At 41.4% G+C, this 16842-nt stretch overlaps 1 long non-coding RNA gene across 2 annotated transcripts; it reads right to left on the bottom strand.

Annotated features, from left to right (window-relative positions):
• Positions 1–348: 348 nt before the first annotated feature.
• LOC121668561 lies at positions 349–10167 on the bottom strand. Of its 2 annotated transcripts, XR_006017450.1 has the most exons (4): positions 9378–10167; positions 8820–8894; positions 6372–8231; positions 349–6223 (listed from the first exon to the last, which is right to left on the bottom strand). It is a non-coding gene; the product is annotated as an uncharacterized LOC121668561 (long non-coding RNA). The 2 variants fall into 2 exon arrangements; XR_006017449.1 differs by having other exon boundaries at positions 349–8231.
• Positions 10168–16842: the final 6675 nt, after the last annotated feature.

Genomic DNA, 16842 nt, shown 5'->3' with positions numbered 1-16842 from the left:
ATGTATAGCAAGATATCCCAAAAAAGGAGTTATAGATTTGTTGCATTTCTCACTGTAGTGATTGAAAGTTAAGCTCATATGGGCAGTTCTTTTCTCTTCCTCTTAGGAGAAAGAAATACCATATTTACCCTTCTTGGCACATCAAAATCAGCAAAAAGGAACAAGATATGTTTTCAAGAAAATGCCTGCCTGTTCTTAACTCTCAGCACACATTCAAAGTTCAGAACTTTACCAGTTCTTGGTATGGCAAAGAACTACCAATGTGAATCTCTCCTGATAGTTGTTAAACACCCCCCCCCCCCCCCCCCCTTTACTCTTCCAAACTATATCAAATTTTCTATTGTCTTATTTTCTAATTCGCCTGTTGTTCACTTCCAACAGTCTTGTTGTATAAGTTGTTTTTGCCTGAGTAACAATGATGAATGAGGTTGTAATTGTTAGGAGATATTTCCTAAATGGCTTCTTTTATCATCTCTCCCAGTACTTTTTTTCTAAGTTTTTCCATTGCCTTTCACTTAATTTGTACATGTGATCAAATGACTTCAGTATTTAGCAAGCTCTTTACTCTCTTAATTGCTATATGCTATGTTTGAAAATACAAACATTCTGAACAACCTTCTTGCCTTCCACAAGTGTTATTCCATTTGCAGCATATAAAAACATGCAGTTACTGAATGACTAGCAGTTTCATTAATCCTGGCAATGAAGCTTTTTCCCTCTGCATCCACATCCTTCTTCTCAAAAGTCCATTAAACAATTATGTTGGCCCAATCATCAGTGGTGACCTTAAAATTGTCTTAGACTGAAGAAAATAATAATTTTCCTGATCTGTTCACTGCTAATTTATCAGCAAGGTTTAAAACAAAAATCTTAAAAGAAAGAAGTACATTATTTTAATGTCTTAAATACACATTTAAAGTTCATGAAACGTGGAATGCACTAATCACCTTAGGTAGCTGGATGGACCTGGGAAAACAGCAATAACAGATGAACCAGTTATCAGATTAATAGTATTCCTCTGTATACGAGGAATGTTGACACCATTTAACACAGAAGCAAAAATGAAAAGACAGAGAATTATACAATGCCCCTGACTGTCAAATGCACACAGGTCATTAATCCTAAAATACTCATGTGGTACTTAAAAATATTTAGCCAAAAGTCCAGCTATTGTGTTCCCTGCCTGCTTTTATTATTCTTGGAAGGATGCACCATTATGTCAGCAATAAGGAAAAAGACACATAGTTTTGGGATTTGTCCAGGGAAAGAGAGGAAAGCAGAAAGATGTTACAAAAGGGCCACCACAGGCTGCAGCTGTTTGCACTGCCAGATTTTAAGACCCAGCTCCAGAAGCACCCGCCAGGGATAAAAGCCATGAACAAGTGTAGTTTTGCCAGCAAGAAAGTCAACAGGCTTCAACTTACACTTGCAGAATGCTCCCTAAAGATTCTTTCGCCTGTGGTTTGATAGAACCATGGTGCTTCAAGCACTGATATAATGCAGTAATGTTACAGTTGTCACCTGTTTTGATACAAGTGCTCTGTTCAGGAGTGGAATATGAGTAGAAGTTGGCATACAGAGAACTAAGAGGCACAAATTTACTGTGTGGGGCAACCAAAAGACCTCAGCCAGGAAGGGCATGCAGCCCTCCTGCTCCACAGCTGGTTGAGAGCCACACGGTGCAGATCTCAGTCCTGGCAAAGACTGCGTGTGCCCTTGAATAACCTGTCTTAGAAAGTCTAGACAAACAGCTAGATCATTCCAAGGCACTTGCTGAAATCAGTTCTAATAACTGAGAGCCTCAAGGTGTCGTTGTCCCCTGTTTCTTATTTATTCTTGTTTGCAACTTCTCTTCACTCTTGTTTTAATTTCAGAGTGATTTTCTGCTGAAATGTATGGATGGGCAGAATGCTGCAAAATAGATAAATGTGAGACGAGAAGTACCAAACACTTCCTGCTGGTCTCTGTGTCATAATGTAGATGGGTGCTTAGCTTCAAAATTGTTGCTGAATTCTTAATAGTTCCTTTTTGCTGTGCCGAACTGTCCTTTATATCAACTGGCTGACAAAGAGATGTTCCCCCCGAAATTAACAGAAGACAGTAGATGTGCAGCATTTTGGAGTTGCCATATCTCAAGAGGTTGTCATATCCTTCTTTCTAGCAATAGAGATACTATCATACCAGAGTCAGTCAGTTTTTCCATTTTTAAAGCTAAATGGAAGAGGAGTAGTTCAAAACTGGTAGGGCTGAAAGATGGCATTGTACCTTGGGTATCACATAAATGTGGGTTTGTGTCAGGAATTGCTTTTTCTCAAGTGAAAAGGACAGAGGGCAAAAAGCCATTATTCACTATATATCAAACAGTAAGAAGTCATCTCTAGCAGACTGAAGATGGAGCTGGAATTCAATTCAGTGTTTGCACATGTTAGTAGTTGATGGACGAAGTGCAGAAGTTCAGTCCTGCCAGGACCAAGTCATGCAAGTAAATCCTGCCAGAGGCAGCTTTGGTGCTGGTGAGGTCCATCTTGCACAGGCCCAGTGGAAGTGCTCCATTGTGGAGTCCTTACCCTGCTGGAGCAGTCCATGCTTTGATTGCATGCAGCTCCACCCACTCACAGATTGTCAGTGTAAAAGAAATCAGTGTTAATAAGCATCAAGGATAACAGCTATCTGCTATTAAAATGTGTATATAAATAATTATTTTTATATGAAAATTTGACATATGTCCACTCTAATGGGGAAATTTAGATTTGCATGTCATTCGAAACTCTGTCATAACATATTTACTTCTTGCAGATGATTAGCACATCTTGGAAGTATTTTTCTAAAGCTGTTTCTTGCACATGCCTCTAAGCCTAATAAAGTTCTGTGTTGTTGTTAAGCGTGCATTGCTTTCTGCTTAACTGTGAAAAACAGAAATGAAAAGCAAAGAAGATGCTGAGTCTTTGCCAAAAGGTTTCACTCAAGTATTAAAAAATCAGCAAGCAATCAACACAGGTCCTCATGTTCTCAGTCAGAAAAGAGAGTTTTGCATATAAGTGGTTATTTAACATAGTGAATAAGTCAATATATTTCATCTAATTAACAAGGTTCAACATACCTTATGTGAACTACCTGTTTCCTCACATGAGGTGTTTCAAGAACTGAGCAAAACTAGCACTGAAAACACTGTAAAATACCAGTGGGAAAAAGCCCATCTTCACTGTCCATGAACAACATGTTTTTAGCATCTGTTCCTTAAATCAGAGCTGAGATAATGTGAACCCCACTTCTGCCTTCTTTCACCCTGAGCCTGGGTTGCTCTTATGGGTATCTTCCACCCATGTAAGTCAGTTTGCACTGTTTGGTGCTTACTTTGTGTTAAGCTGTGTAGTGTCAGGGGATTCCAGCAAACTGCATTGAGGCAAATCATCTACACACTTTTGAAATCTGCATTCCAACAAATTTGAGAAGCTGACCACCTTGTTTCTTATGTGGCTCCAAAATCTGCAAGTGCTGAAAGTGGCAGCGAATTGTCTCTAAAGGGTGAGTTTGACATCCTGATCTGTAGGAAGATGTCCTGTCCAAACAAATAAGGGACTATTAAGAGCAGTACCACTGGGAGGAGGCCCTGGGGTGCTAGATGTGCTAGATGTGGGGGCAGACTGTCTTCAGTCATTTCTATCTAATTTCTTTATGGTGAAGTTCTGGAGCTATTGCTGTACATCTCCTCTCTGCAGAGGGACATGATCTCAGCTGCATCACACTAGCACTGTTCCAGAAATGCTAACAGGAAGCTTGAAAAGAGGGTATCAACCACAATATCCATTGTCTTTCATAACTCTCTGCTTTTTCTCTGTCACCAATCCAACATCCCTGCATATCTTTGCAATGCTCTGGTGCTCTTTCAATCACTCTTTCTCTCTACAAAATGTCTACACATCATAAACAGCCCATGTGGCGTTAGGAAAATGTCCTCTAGTGTATTCAAGTACTTTATCACCTTTATACATGGACAAAATTAAGCACCATCCTGAGCAAATAAAAGTTTTATGGTAACATAACATCAGTCGAGGAAATGTCAGGGCAGGACTGCAGCACTGCCTCTGGGCAGAGGGCTCAGAACTGTGGGGTGCACTGCCAGCAAGCCCAGTGCTACACACACACACACAAGAAAGCCCTGTGGACACAGGCAACTAAAGTTTTTAACATTCTGGGAGAGGTCTGCGCACAGAATTTGATTTGTCTTCTCAAAAACACAGGATGGATGTTGGAACCCAGTAGCATAGACAGGATGGTGACTTGGTGCATGTAGCAGTCCCATCTCTCAAAGGCAGAGCTTTCAGGACTGAAAAAAAACAAACCAGATGGGCTGAGGGAACCCTCTGAGGAGAGACAGATAGGAAGAGCAAGAGGAGATGCCTTCACTGGGACAGGTATTGAATGTGTTATTGAAGATGTAAAAGTATTAAATGTACTTAAACACTACAGCATTTGGCAAAAGACATACAGAGAAGTTCCAAAGATGGATGATCAAAGTAGTAGGGTTTTCTCCTATACAGAAAATGGAAAACACCTTCCAGTTTAAGGTGAAATCTTTTGCAAAGACAAAAGCTGCATTACACTGTTAAGCATTTACAGAGATACTTCTAGGAATTTATTTGCAGCATACAGAAGAAAACACACTATTACTGTCTTTGAGCAACACTCATCTAGTTTTCTGTGAAGCCAGTGGTAAACTGCTACTGCCATCAGTCAGAAACAAATTGGGCCTTGAATATGTACCCATTTAAGTAAATTGCTTGTTAGCTTCTCCCATCAAATCTGCAGTTGAGCCTACCATTGCCAGGCAGAGATAAAACCCATGTTCATTTACAGAGGCAATGGTTGCAGAATATGAATTGCTTTGTCTTCTCTGCTTCCTTCAGCCACTCCGTAGAGGGAAAGGCAGGCAAGGCAAGGCAAGACCAGCCAGCACACAGCTCTGGCTGACATGAAGTCATGGTCTCTGGCAGCCCAGTGTTGCCATTACTGGACATGAACCAAGATTGCAGTGTCTCAGAACAGAGGCTTGCATGACTTACTCTGCCTAAATTTGTCTTGCCCTGTCTGGAGCTTTGTTTTTACTTGGTTTTCATGTTTTCACTTACTTGGGGGTTTTTTTCTGACACACAATACAATTACTGGATCGTAAGGTGCAGCTTTTTTGGACCACTACAAAAGTCCAGAGACCTACCAGAGAGTCTCTGAACTGTGGGATTATGTATGACCTCCAAGTGCAAGGCTGCCTGCCTGTCATTGTTGTCCTCTCTGAGAAATAACTGGGAAGACAATAAACAGTTTCTAATAGATTTTGTTGCTGGACAATACCATATGGTCTTTCCTCAGCATGTTTACCAAAATGAATATAAAATTTGTCCATTCCACAAACCTCTTAAAAAGCCCTGCATGCAGTAAAAGGGTTAATAACTCAGCTTCTCCTGTGCCTGTAGACATTAGTTTTTATGACTAAATGTTAAATTTTACAGTTAACATACATTTTATATGCACTGATTTTTATTGCTTAGCCAGTTCTGCATTTATGAATCATCTGCAGATCCTTTAGCAACTTGAATCTAGAAATGAAAGTTAAAATGATGCTTGGTGCTAACATTGTTGGTTTTGGATTTTTTTAACCCACTTACAAGGCACAGTTAAAATATTCATTTTCAGGAAAGAAAGTGTAAACTAATCAACACCTGAATGTATCCCTAAGAAATCAGAATAGACATTTAAAGAACTAAAAATTGTAAAAAATTAAATGTATGAAGAATTACTCAGGAATGAAACAAAGGCCTTTTCCTATATATACATACTTCTTACACACTTTTTTAAAAAAGCAAACTCTTCTCCCCAAAAGAAAAGTAAACCTGCAAACTCTAATATAAACATCACTTTCCCCTACATCCTCGCTGAAATAGTTCTGTAATTTCCAAACAATGCCATGTGTTCTGCTACCAAATTGGATCAAGAAGCTCGTGGAGCTTATCCATAATATTGTTCTCAGAACCATTTATGGAACACATATTTCATCCTCAGGGTCTACATCTTGAAGCATAGTTTATTATTCTGGGCTCAAGGCAACATTCAGCACTTTGGATTCAAAAGCTGCTGACAGTTCATTTCCATTGCTCAGTCTTTGTATTTCTGGGTTCAAATCCAGTCGAGTCCTGGCAAGCTGACGACTCAGGGAGTGCACCTTCAGCTAAAGACATGATGAAAAGATTTTTATTCGCAGAAGATAACCATCAAACTAAATTATACCATGAGTCTTTTAGGACAGACATACATTTGGGTGGAAACGTAAAAGTAATTGCCATAAAACTCATTAGAAAAATAGACACTTCTCATACCATTTTCAAGTCATATAGCATTCCTGCTAGCTACACGGCAGCCAAAATAATCCCTCATTGGAGAAGCAACCACTGGATGTATATTTATCAGATACCTAAATAATCTGGAAAGGTAGCAAAAATAATTAGAATCAAAAAGTTAACAATCTGAAAGCAGAAATATAGAATCAAATGCAAATGTATGAATTAATACAGACTTAATGCTGTAAAGTGTTGGTCTCTGAACCAAGCCCAGCAAATTCCTTCAGCACATTTCCTAACTAAACACATCACAGAAGACCATTGGGGTGTGACTGCAGAGAGCCATTTTAGTGTGGCAATGAATAGAGACAGTACCAGCATCTTGCAGGGCTGTGCCCTTTATGCCCATTTTATATGTCCTGGAGTGTAAGATCTAACTGTGTATACCTTCCAAATACACAATAACTACAGGCAGAAAGATACAAGCACGCAGATCTAGAAGTCTGCTTCTCTACGTATATGATGGCTATTGTAATTTAAATGTTTGTATAGCCCCAGCTTACAGAGTTTAAGTTTAAATTATATAACTTTTGTTAAAAGCACCTCCAGCTCCTACATCAAATCATAAATCCTTTGAAAATTAATTAAATTAATTCTTCAGCCTCTATGTAAGTCTTTTTTTCCTAAACAAGTACTTGTTCCATAATTCTCTATTTTCTTTAATGATTTCTTCCTACCAGTAACTGTCACACATTGCTTATCATGCAAAGTCTTTAAAGTAGAATTAAATGCCACAGAAAATGCTGCACATTTTCTAATGCTTATTGCATGCCTTTAATTTCTTAGTAAATTTATGTTGACTTAGGTGTGGGCAAGAGTTCTGTTGCAAGGATGAAAGTTGCCAACTACTATGAGTGTCTCAGAAACTTCAGGGATGAGGTACAAGACCTAAAGTAGAAATAAGTTCCAGCATTACCAGATGTTTCCTATAAATGCAAAATGAAACCATAATGTGATTTCAATATAGTCAACACCAATTTCCACTTTAACTCTGCTAAATCATCAGTGGAGGATGATAGGTGATCCTGATAATTCTAGCTGTCTGATGTTTTGCCATGAAGTTCTTGCTTTCAGTGGCTTATATTTTGCCAACCACAACCAATTGGAGTACATTTTCTTTCTTTACTCTAGGTGGTTATGTTTTTGTTTTGGGTCTTAGATTTTGAGCAGCCAATTCAGCTGTTTCTGAAAACTGGGGAAAAGAGTCAATAACTCTGCAAGAACCTGAATTAACATTTTACACGTTCTTTATGTTTACACATAGCAATAGGGAGATGCAAAATTTGTGCTGTGCCCATGAAAAACCTCTGCTTTGGGCAAATGACAAGTTTTTTAAATATACATATTTTTAAATCTCTATACTGTATATTTTCTATACACATTTTCTATATATTCATTATATATATAAATACAATGTATGTATATATATAAGATTTGTAGAAATGGTGATTAGCAGAATTTAAAGGATGTTTGCTGAAAATATCACTGGGCATCCCATCTGCACTGAGCATGCTTCATCCCCCATAAAAAGACTTATAAATACCAGTTATGGCAAGCATACCATTGGGAAAAGATTCATAACTCTGGGTGAATTTTCACTTCAGAAATCACTCTTGACCAGGGAAAACAAACAATTATACTGGGAGAAGAAGGAAAACCTTCTTCGCTCTAAGGAATCTGCTTCCCTGAGTCTCTGCTGTGCCAGTGCACATCCTTGAGCATTCTCACCCGGATCCCATTCCTGTTGTCCTGACCTGCTGGATTTTGCTGGCCCACAGCATTCCTGGGAGGTCCACAGAGGGCCAGTGCATAACTTCAAAAGCCAACTTCATTGTTCCTCTGTTGGAAAGAGGGGACTTAGCACCACATAATTCCAACAGAAATCAGTCTACGTTGCTAAACTAACTTGCCACCCCAAATGCACTACATCCCTATCTGTAAAAATCAGAGTAGGATTCGCCCCAAGAACCACGAACTGAACCCACAGTTGATGATCTGCGTTACTGCCTATGACTGACACACCAACCTCAGCAATCCCCAGGGTGTCCTTCAAACCTTTGCTGGGCAGCTGGTCTGTATAAGCATTACCAGCTGCTTCTTGAATTCATCTAGTGGAAGCCTGGGCTGTGTAACTAAATGTCTATTGACTGTCCTTTGTGGACCTACCAAATGGAATTAGATGCAGTAAAATAATTAACTTTTACTAAGAAATTTTGAAAATGTTAGAAGACTACATTGTCTCTAAGACTGAGTATTCCAAGATAGGAAATATTAAAATTAAGGTTGTTCCTTATAAACTGCCACTTGGGAAATGATGTGCTGGACTGGTGAACTCTGTGTTATCCCTGTTATCTTGAAGTGTCTCCCTACAAATCGGTTTGATGTGGATGACACAGGCAATAACAATAATCACCTGAAAGCCCGTACCTGCATGAACACACGATAGTTGTCTGAACCAACCGCCACTCTCATGGAGAAGAATCACTGGAGATTAGCACATGGCTGCAAGGAGAACAGAGGAAACTCATTTAATTTAGGTCTTTGGGAATGCAGGAGTGTTGCTATGACCCAGCCCACTGTGGGGCTGGGGCAGCGAGATGCCAATCAATCCCAGCCCCTCCCCTGGATCGAGTGTCCCCAAGACACAGACTCAGGGCATGGGTCGAGGGGTGGCTCAGAACCTGCGCCCGAGTCCAAGCCTCCCCCTTAGGGAAAATTCTCGGTTACTCGGGTGTTCATTGGCTCTTTGTTGTATCTCCCACCACCCAGTTTCCCCCGATGGTTCTTGTTGAATTGTATCCTCCCCCTGGCTTGTAACTCATTGGTTGCTTTCCCCTTTCCCTGCGGTTTTCAAACCCTGTATAAAACTGAGGGAAAGCCGCTCGGCAGGATCCCAGCTTAACATCATTGCCGTATTCTGGTTGCAAAACTTCTGACAATAAACATGTTAGAAGTCAGGCCAGAACAGTCTCTCTCTTCCTTTACCTCCGAACTAACGTGAGCCGATCCCGTCGGCTCCTGCCGTGTTCCCTCTGCAAAGAAGCCAGCTAGCTAGCTCAGCGAGCGGCTCTTTTCCTGATGCCGAAGTCGGTTCAGCGACGCACGGAAGTAACGCAGCTGGACTCTCTCTGATCGAGGGCACGCCAGAGCTCATGCCACGAGCACAGAACTGCATTACAGGAGTGAGTGATTCAGCTCCAGTTCCTTTCAAGGAGTCATAGGATGTTCGAGGTTGGAAGTGACAAGTCAGAAGGAGGTCGTCTGGTCCAAGCCCTCTGCCCAAGCAAGGGCACCCAGAGGTAGTTGCCTGGAACTCTATCAAGATGTTTTTTTAATGTCTCTGAGTTAGAGACTTCATCCTCCCTAGGCAATGTGTGTCAGTGACTGGTTACCCTCACAGAGCAGAAGTGCTTCTTCATGTTCAGAGGGAACATCTCACATTTCCATTTGTGTCCAGTTCCTCCAGTCCTGTCACTGGCCACCACTGAAATGAACCTGTCTATGTTCTCTGTGTACCCTCTGTTCAGGGACTTATACACATGGATAAGATCTCCCTGATATCTTCTCCAGGCCTTCTCTCCTCCAGGCTAAACAGTCCTAGCTCTCTCAAGCTTTCCCCACAGGAAAGATGCTCCAGACCATTCATCATCTTCACAGCCATTCGCTGGACTATCTCCAGTATGTCCATGCTTCTTGTACTGGGGAATCCAGCACACGCCATGTGTGGCATCGCCAGGCTGGAGCAGAAGGGAAGGATCACATCCTCAACCTGCTGGCAACACTAGGAAGATTAATTTTGAGATTGTATCATATGTGTCATAATCAGGGTGTGCAAATGACATCTCTGACTTCTAGGGCCTATACATTCCTGATTTTGCTTTTTCCTATAGTCTCTATTCTTCTTTTTCCCATCATAACTTTGAAAGTGTCTTTCTGAAAGTACATCGTATTTGTAGGCACAATTAATAAAATATATGTACTGGAAATACAATCCCAGTTTTGGATTTAACTCTTAAAAATTCAATAACCCAAAGTCATAAAGTACATGTAAATATTTCATTACACACATTTAATTGGACTAGGAATGTGCTTTTCTCTGATGTAGATTTATGAAATTGGCTGCAAAAAGGGATATGGATGCTACTTGACTCTTCTTTCTATTTTATGACAGAGTATAAATCATTGTCAGTATTTTAATATATTGAATATTATTAAGGTTTAACTAGTGTCTATAAATTTTTTATTAGAACTTTTCTTTGAATAATTGCTTCAAATTAAATTGAATTTTTTTTTTTTTAAATATGACAATGCTACAGACATTTACATTTCTCAGAATGTTCTTGAAAGGGCAGTTAAGAGCAGAGAGATATACTGGAGATTTAGTTTTCGCTGACATAATGTCCTGGGTTGCAGTGTATTCTATTACCATCCTCATGAGCTGTTGAAATCAGGTGGGGCAGGTGTTTCCTTGCCTCCTCCCCCCAGACTATCTTTCTGTTAATGGCCCATCATTGTCCTGCCACATGACTCAGAGATAACTCCCTCCGGACTATCTTCTGTTAATGAGCCTAATCAACACTTGGCCTCATGACTCATTACCCCATTGTGAGATGCTCCACCCAGAGGGAGGAACCAAGCATTCCATCCTGGATATAATCTGAGATTCTGACCACCAGAGATAACCCTTCCACTGGATTTCCAGAGGACAGGAGTTACACAGCCACCACTAGACCTGAGGAAGAGCAGACCCTTTTTTCTATAGGATCACTGCTTCAGAGGACTGCAGCCACCATTCTACCAGACTGCTACCACCACCCTGACTAACAGGGTGGCAGGTTGTACCTTGAGTCTGTCAGTTTGAACCAGTGTTTTCTTTCAGTTTTTCCTTTTCTTTAATTTCCCCATTAAACTGTTATTCTGACTTGGTGCCTCCCACTGGTTTGTTTTCAAACTAGTACACATAGTGGAAGCACTACCAAAGAAACTTGGGTGTCAAAGGGTCAGTGTTAGTTCCTTTCTATATTTTACATGGAAGAGATTCCTTAAAAATAAAACACCAAACCAAAACAAGATACCAAGCAAATACAGAATAAATGACATAAGCACACACCATATTGAGCATATTGCCTGATGGAGAATTCCAGTTATGATCATCATCAGTGGAGGGGAAGCCTTCTTACACCACAAGTCTCCGAAGGTGAGCTGCCTCAGGCAGAGGGAAAGAAAACAGTGCTGGAAGAGGAGTCCTGGCAAGTGGGAGCTGCTCACAGGGCCCTCCCCACACGCTGTGCCAGACTCTGCAGCCTGAAAAGCCCCTGCTGCAGCATGTGCCCTGTGCAGAGCTCCTCAGCATTTCATCTTAAGGTGTCTGTGCTGGGGAGGGCTGGAATTCTTGCTCTGTCTGATGGGCTGAAACCTGGGGAGCAGGGCTAGCACAGGAGCTCCTTCATCAGCTGCTTCCACTTTAATCAAACCTTTCCTATGCACCTGGACAGTAGCTTTTTAGCCTAGCTGGCCTCTGCTGAGCTCACAAGTATGAAGATAAACTTGTCAATTAGCTTAAATGAGTGAAGTAACCAGAATTCTTGGATTTAGCATTGGTGACTTCTTGTAATCTCAACATTTTCTCACTGCAGCTGCTGGCTAGGATTGATCTTTTCTCAACAGCTCAGCTTCCTTGAAGTCAAAACATCACCTGATAGTGATTTTTGCTACTAGGAGATGGATACATTTAAAGTTACAGGTTAAACTAACAACACAGTTAGCAGGATGCCACAGTTGAAGTCACAGTTTACCTGCTGCTGAGTCCAGCCCCTCCCTTATATTAACTGAGGCAGCTGCATGGACCTTGAGTGATTTCACAGTGCACGTCAGCATTGCCCACTGCAGGGACATGCAGGTACCTGAACTACTTTTAAATAAAAATACAGGTTGGAGAAACCATACTGATGCCTTATAAGAGTGTTTCACGTTAATTTTACTCTAGACTACTGATGTAAAACACAGCACTACTGCAATCAATTTGCCTCCAGGACTCGGCCTCTCTGATTTACAGCTCACCTTCGATGGCTTTTTTATCACACAAGAATGTGGCCCTGGGGACCCACATTTACAGAGCACCATGTCTCATTCTCATCTCCTACGTGTGAAGGATGTATTAATGGGTTGGAGCTGTGGCCCTGAGGGACAGGGGTGGGGACTTGCCGCACGGTGACTGGGGAGGGGCCCTACCCTGAAACCAGCCACAAGGGAGCCCAGGCCATCACGGGGATGAAACGAGGCTCCAAAAACGTGCGCTGCTGAAATGTTGTGTGCTCATTGGGTTTTTCTGTGTTTTTTTATGTTTTAAATCACAGAAAGCTGTTGGGGTTGCAGTGTGTCCCATCAATCAGTGTACCACATAGTGTCTATATTAAACATCCTGCTAAGTCTCACAGGGAGCATGGAATTTCCAGTGACACAAGATAAGAAAAAATTCAGCAGGCTTTCTTAAACAATTTATATGTTATGGGATGAAAGGTCAGTGAGCAAAAATTGTATTTTATCTTCCCTGCATATATATTGCTTGATGATTAAGTCAAAAATGTTACAAATACAGATGCAAGTGAAAAATACGCCTATTCATTGGCAAAGGTGGGAAAACAGGAGGCTTATACTGCTCATTTCAGTCTCTGAACAACAGATTCAGAGAACGATTGTGCATTGCTAGGGAGACCTGCTTTTCTGTCTCTTACAGCTATTTTCAATATTTTGCCGTACCATACCTGCAAAGCTTCTGTAAAATTACTAGCAAAATACATATATTGTCAATTCTTAGCCACCTCCAATGCAAAAAATGCATGAAGAGCTAGCTTATCCTTCAACTGGCAATATTAGACAAATGCAAATCAGTCACATTTCCATCCTGTTGACTGCTTAAGGGTTTGATCTTGTCTTCAAATACTTGCAGGCATGAGGGGGGCTCAGTAAACCTGGTAAGTCTGGTTGGTTAATTAGTGCTGAAAAATCTGAAGTTCATGTTTCCTGTTTAATGGGGTAGATGTATGCTGGACTTTCTGGAAAAAGAATTCATCAAAGGAAAGGGGAAAGACTAAATTCAGACCTGTGTAGGGACTGTGCCTTGTCTCAGCTGAATCAAGGCACTAGTTTTTAGCAATGAAGTTGCTTTTATGTTTAATGTATGAATAGTTTTCATTTCAGCAAAAAGAAATGAAAAATAATAACGAATTTTTAATGCACAGGACAGGCAATTGGGCACAAGGCATTTCTGGGCTTTTTGCCCAGATCTGTCATTGACTTCTTGATTATATCTTGTGGGTCTGTTTTATGCTTTTAAGGTAAAAAAAAAAAAAAAAAAAAATCAGTAATGCGAATGTTAAGAAAATGGAGAGGTTTGATTCACTGCAGTGTGATCTGTAGGGTCATGTTGTAGGCTGGGTTAAGAGACCTTCAGTGTATTTCAGTCCTTCTCTATACCCATTTTGCCATTTTTCTTTATTATGTACTGGCCCCAAATCTGTTTTTTTCAGGGCAAATGCTCTATATGGCTGTATGGGTACAGCAAAGTAGCCATGCAGGACAGAGACATCTGTGCTAGCTTTAAAGTACATGTCTCATTACAGAGGACATTCCTACAGGCAAAGTCACCAGGCTTCTCTGAGATGCATGAAGGACCATGCTGAACTGGTGGAGACCCTTTTAATGTTTTGAGTTAGCTCAGAGCCATGATGCAATATGCAGCATAGACCTATCCCCGTGTGGGAATTTTCTGCAGGATGGTATAAACAGAGCACTCACTTCATTCTGCAGGGGGACACAGGAAGGGCTGCTTTCTTTATTGATCCTTGCCACAACCCACTCTTCTTGGTGAATGTGGGGAATGGGCTCTGTAGGTACACACACATGTGCACACAGGAGATGTTACCAGAAAACAAAAAGGGGAAAAGTGCATATGGAGAGACAGTGTGTGTGGAAGTCTCACAAAAGGTGATAAGCTCTGGAGACTTGTGTTTCTCCTGAATCTGAGATAGCTGATAAACTCAGAACAGCAAGAGCCTGCAGATTGTCCAAGGCCATTGCCACGCAAGAGCATCAGCACAGGGCTTTGTAGCTCACACCACAGTCAAGGAGGTGGTGGCTGCTATATGTAGACACTGAGCACAGTCTACAGGGTTGATATAAGGAAGGAAGGGACTGAACACCTTCCTAAAAGCTACTAGAGCATTACTGCGAACCTCTGCTTCTCAGTGAATACCCAGAGCTGGCCTCCCCACTGCTGCTCTAGCTGGGTAAAATGAATGACTGAGAGGGGTAACTGAGTGGACTGTACCAACAATTACCTGCTGTTAACGGGTGTGATACTTTATTCTCTTATTAATAATCGTGTAACTCATAAAGTATGTTCCAATAAATGTTGGTGGTAATCTGTATCTCCCCCTGACTGGTTCCCCTGTCTGGAAAATGTACCTCCTTCTCCCCCATATTTGGAGACAAGGAGACAGTGCAAAGAAGATTCCATACTGTCCTTGTACGGAATTGGGGAGGCAGGGATGATGCTCTGGAGAGGGAGGCAGGAGAGAGGAAAGCTTTTACAGGGGCAAAGAAGGAGAGGCCAGCAACACACCCCAGGTATGAGCCCACTGACCTGACCTACAGGTCACTCATGACATCTAGGTACTGATAGAAATATAAGACATATATTAACAATAATGGTGGTATTAAATTACCAAGCTCCTTAGACAGATGGTGCTACAGGCTGTTCTGCCTCTTTCATTTGGTGTATAAAGCAGACATAAGTAGATAGTCATGTAAAGATTGCTAAGAATTCCTGTTCACAGCTGACTTTTTGCAGAGACTGGTTTTTAGATGCTGTTTAGTTTTTGGAAACAGAACACCTCAGTCCACAGAATTTTTATCTCATTAATAGAACTAATAGGCTCATGAATGGACAATAAAATCTTTGCCTTTATATTCTTCAGCCCTGTTGCTAAGAGCTATATAGAGTAACAAACTGTTCACATAAAATTTCACATTTTTCTTCACTAAAACCCCAACAGAAAGAAAAAAAATCTGCTGACATTGATTAAGATTTTGAAAAAGCTCCTATGGTTTTTGCCACGCCAGGCTGCCAGTTTATAGTCTGGGAACATTATCACAGTTTCATTTCCACAACAAAAAGGCTCCATTCTTTTCTTCAAGGTTTGACCATTCACCCTGTCCTTGGTGTTTTGCATCAGAAATGCACTTGTGTTGTCAGCCCCTCTATTAGCACTCACTTATCGAGGGTGCCAAAGACAAGTAAAAGAAAAGGACAAGTGTCTAACAGGTTACTATAGTTTCTTTTGTACTCTCAAAATTTGTAGGCTTCAGGCGCTTAAAAATGTAATTAACATTTGTGCATATGATAAATTTAAAAAATGGGTGAACTTTTCACACTTGAATGTTAACAATTTCCATTGTCTGTTACCAGTAAGTTTCAGCGGCTGGTAATTTTTACTCTACGGATTTTTGTCAGGCTTTAATCCTGGTAAGTCGTACTAAGCAGACTATACCAAGTTGGGTGGGAGTGTTGATCTGCTGGAAGGTAGGAAGGCATTTGCAGAGGGATCTGAACAGACTGGATTCATGGGCCAAGACCAACTGTATGACGTTCAACAAGGTCAGGTGCTGGGTCCTGCACTTGGGTCACAACAATCCCATGCAGTCCTACAGGCTGGGGAAGAGTGGCTGGAAAGCTGCCCTTGGAAAAGGAGCTGGGGGTGCTGGTCGACAGTGACTGAACATGAGCCAGTGTGTGCCCAGGTGGCCAAGAAGGCCAATGGTGTCCTGGCCTGTATCAGAAACAGTGTGGCCAGCAGGACCAGGGCAGGGATTGTCCCCCTGTACTTGGCACTGGTGAGGCCACACCTCAGATCCTGTGTCCAGCTCTGGGCCACTTCAAGAAAGACACTGAGGTGCTGGAGCGTGTCCAGAGCAGGGCAATGGAGCTGGGGAAGCGTCTGGAGCACAATTCTGATGAGGAGCAGCTGAGGGAGCTAGGGGTGTTTAGCAACATGTGACAGGATGAGAGGACATGGCATCAAACCGTGCCAGGGGAGATAGAGGGAGATATTGGAATGAATTTCTTCATGAAAGGGGTTGCTAAACATTGGAACAGGCTGCCCAGGGGAGATGGTGGACTCACCATCCTTGGAGGTGTTCAAGAAATGACTGGATGTGACATTTAGTGCCATGATGTAGTTGACAAGGTGGTGATTCCTCAAAGTTTGGAGTCAATGATCTCAGAGGTCTTTTCCAACCTAAATGATTCTGTAATTTTACAGACACAGAACAGGAAATAACTGTTTAAATGTTCAGTGTAAAATAGAAGGTATTTTCCCTCCAAAAGTGAGAGAAAAGAATTTCAATTATTGCAGGCTGGTAGGTGGGAGGCATCTTGCTAATATTACGT

Source organism: Corvus kubaryi, unplaced genomic scaffold, assembly GCF_017639235.1.
Source record: "Corvus kubaryi isolate FWS band 111438036 unplaced genomic scaffold, C.kubaryi_AGA036_p1.0 37385, whole genome shotgun sequence".
NCBI lineage: Eukaryota > Metazoa > Chordata > Aves > Passeriformes > Corvidae > Corvus > Corvus kubaryi.
The sequence above is the reverse complement of the archived record's forward strand: the minus strand, read 5'-3'. Positions and strand labels throughout refer to the sequence as shown.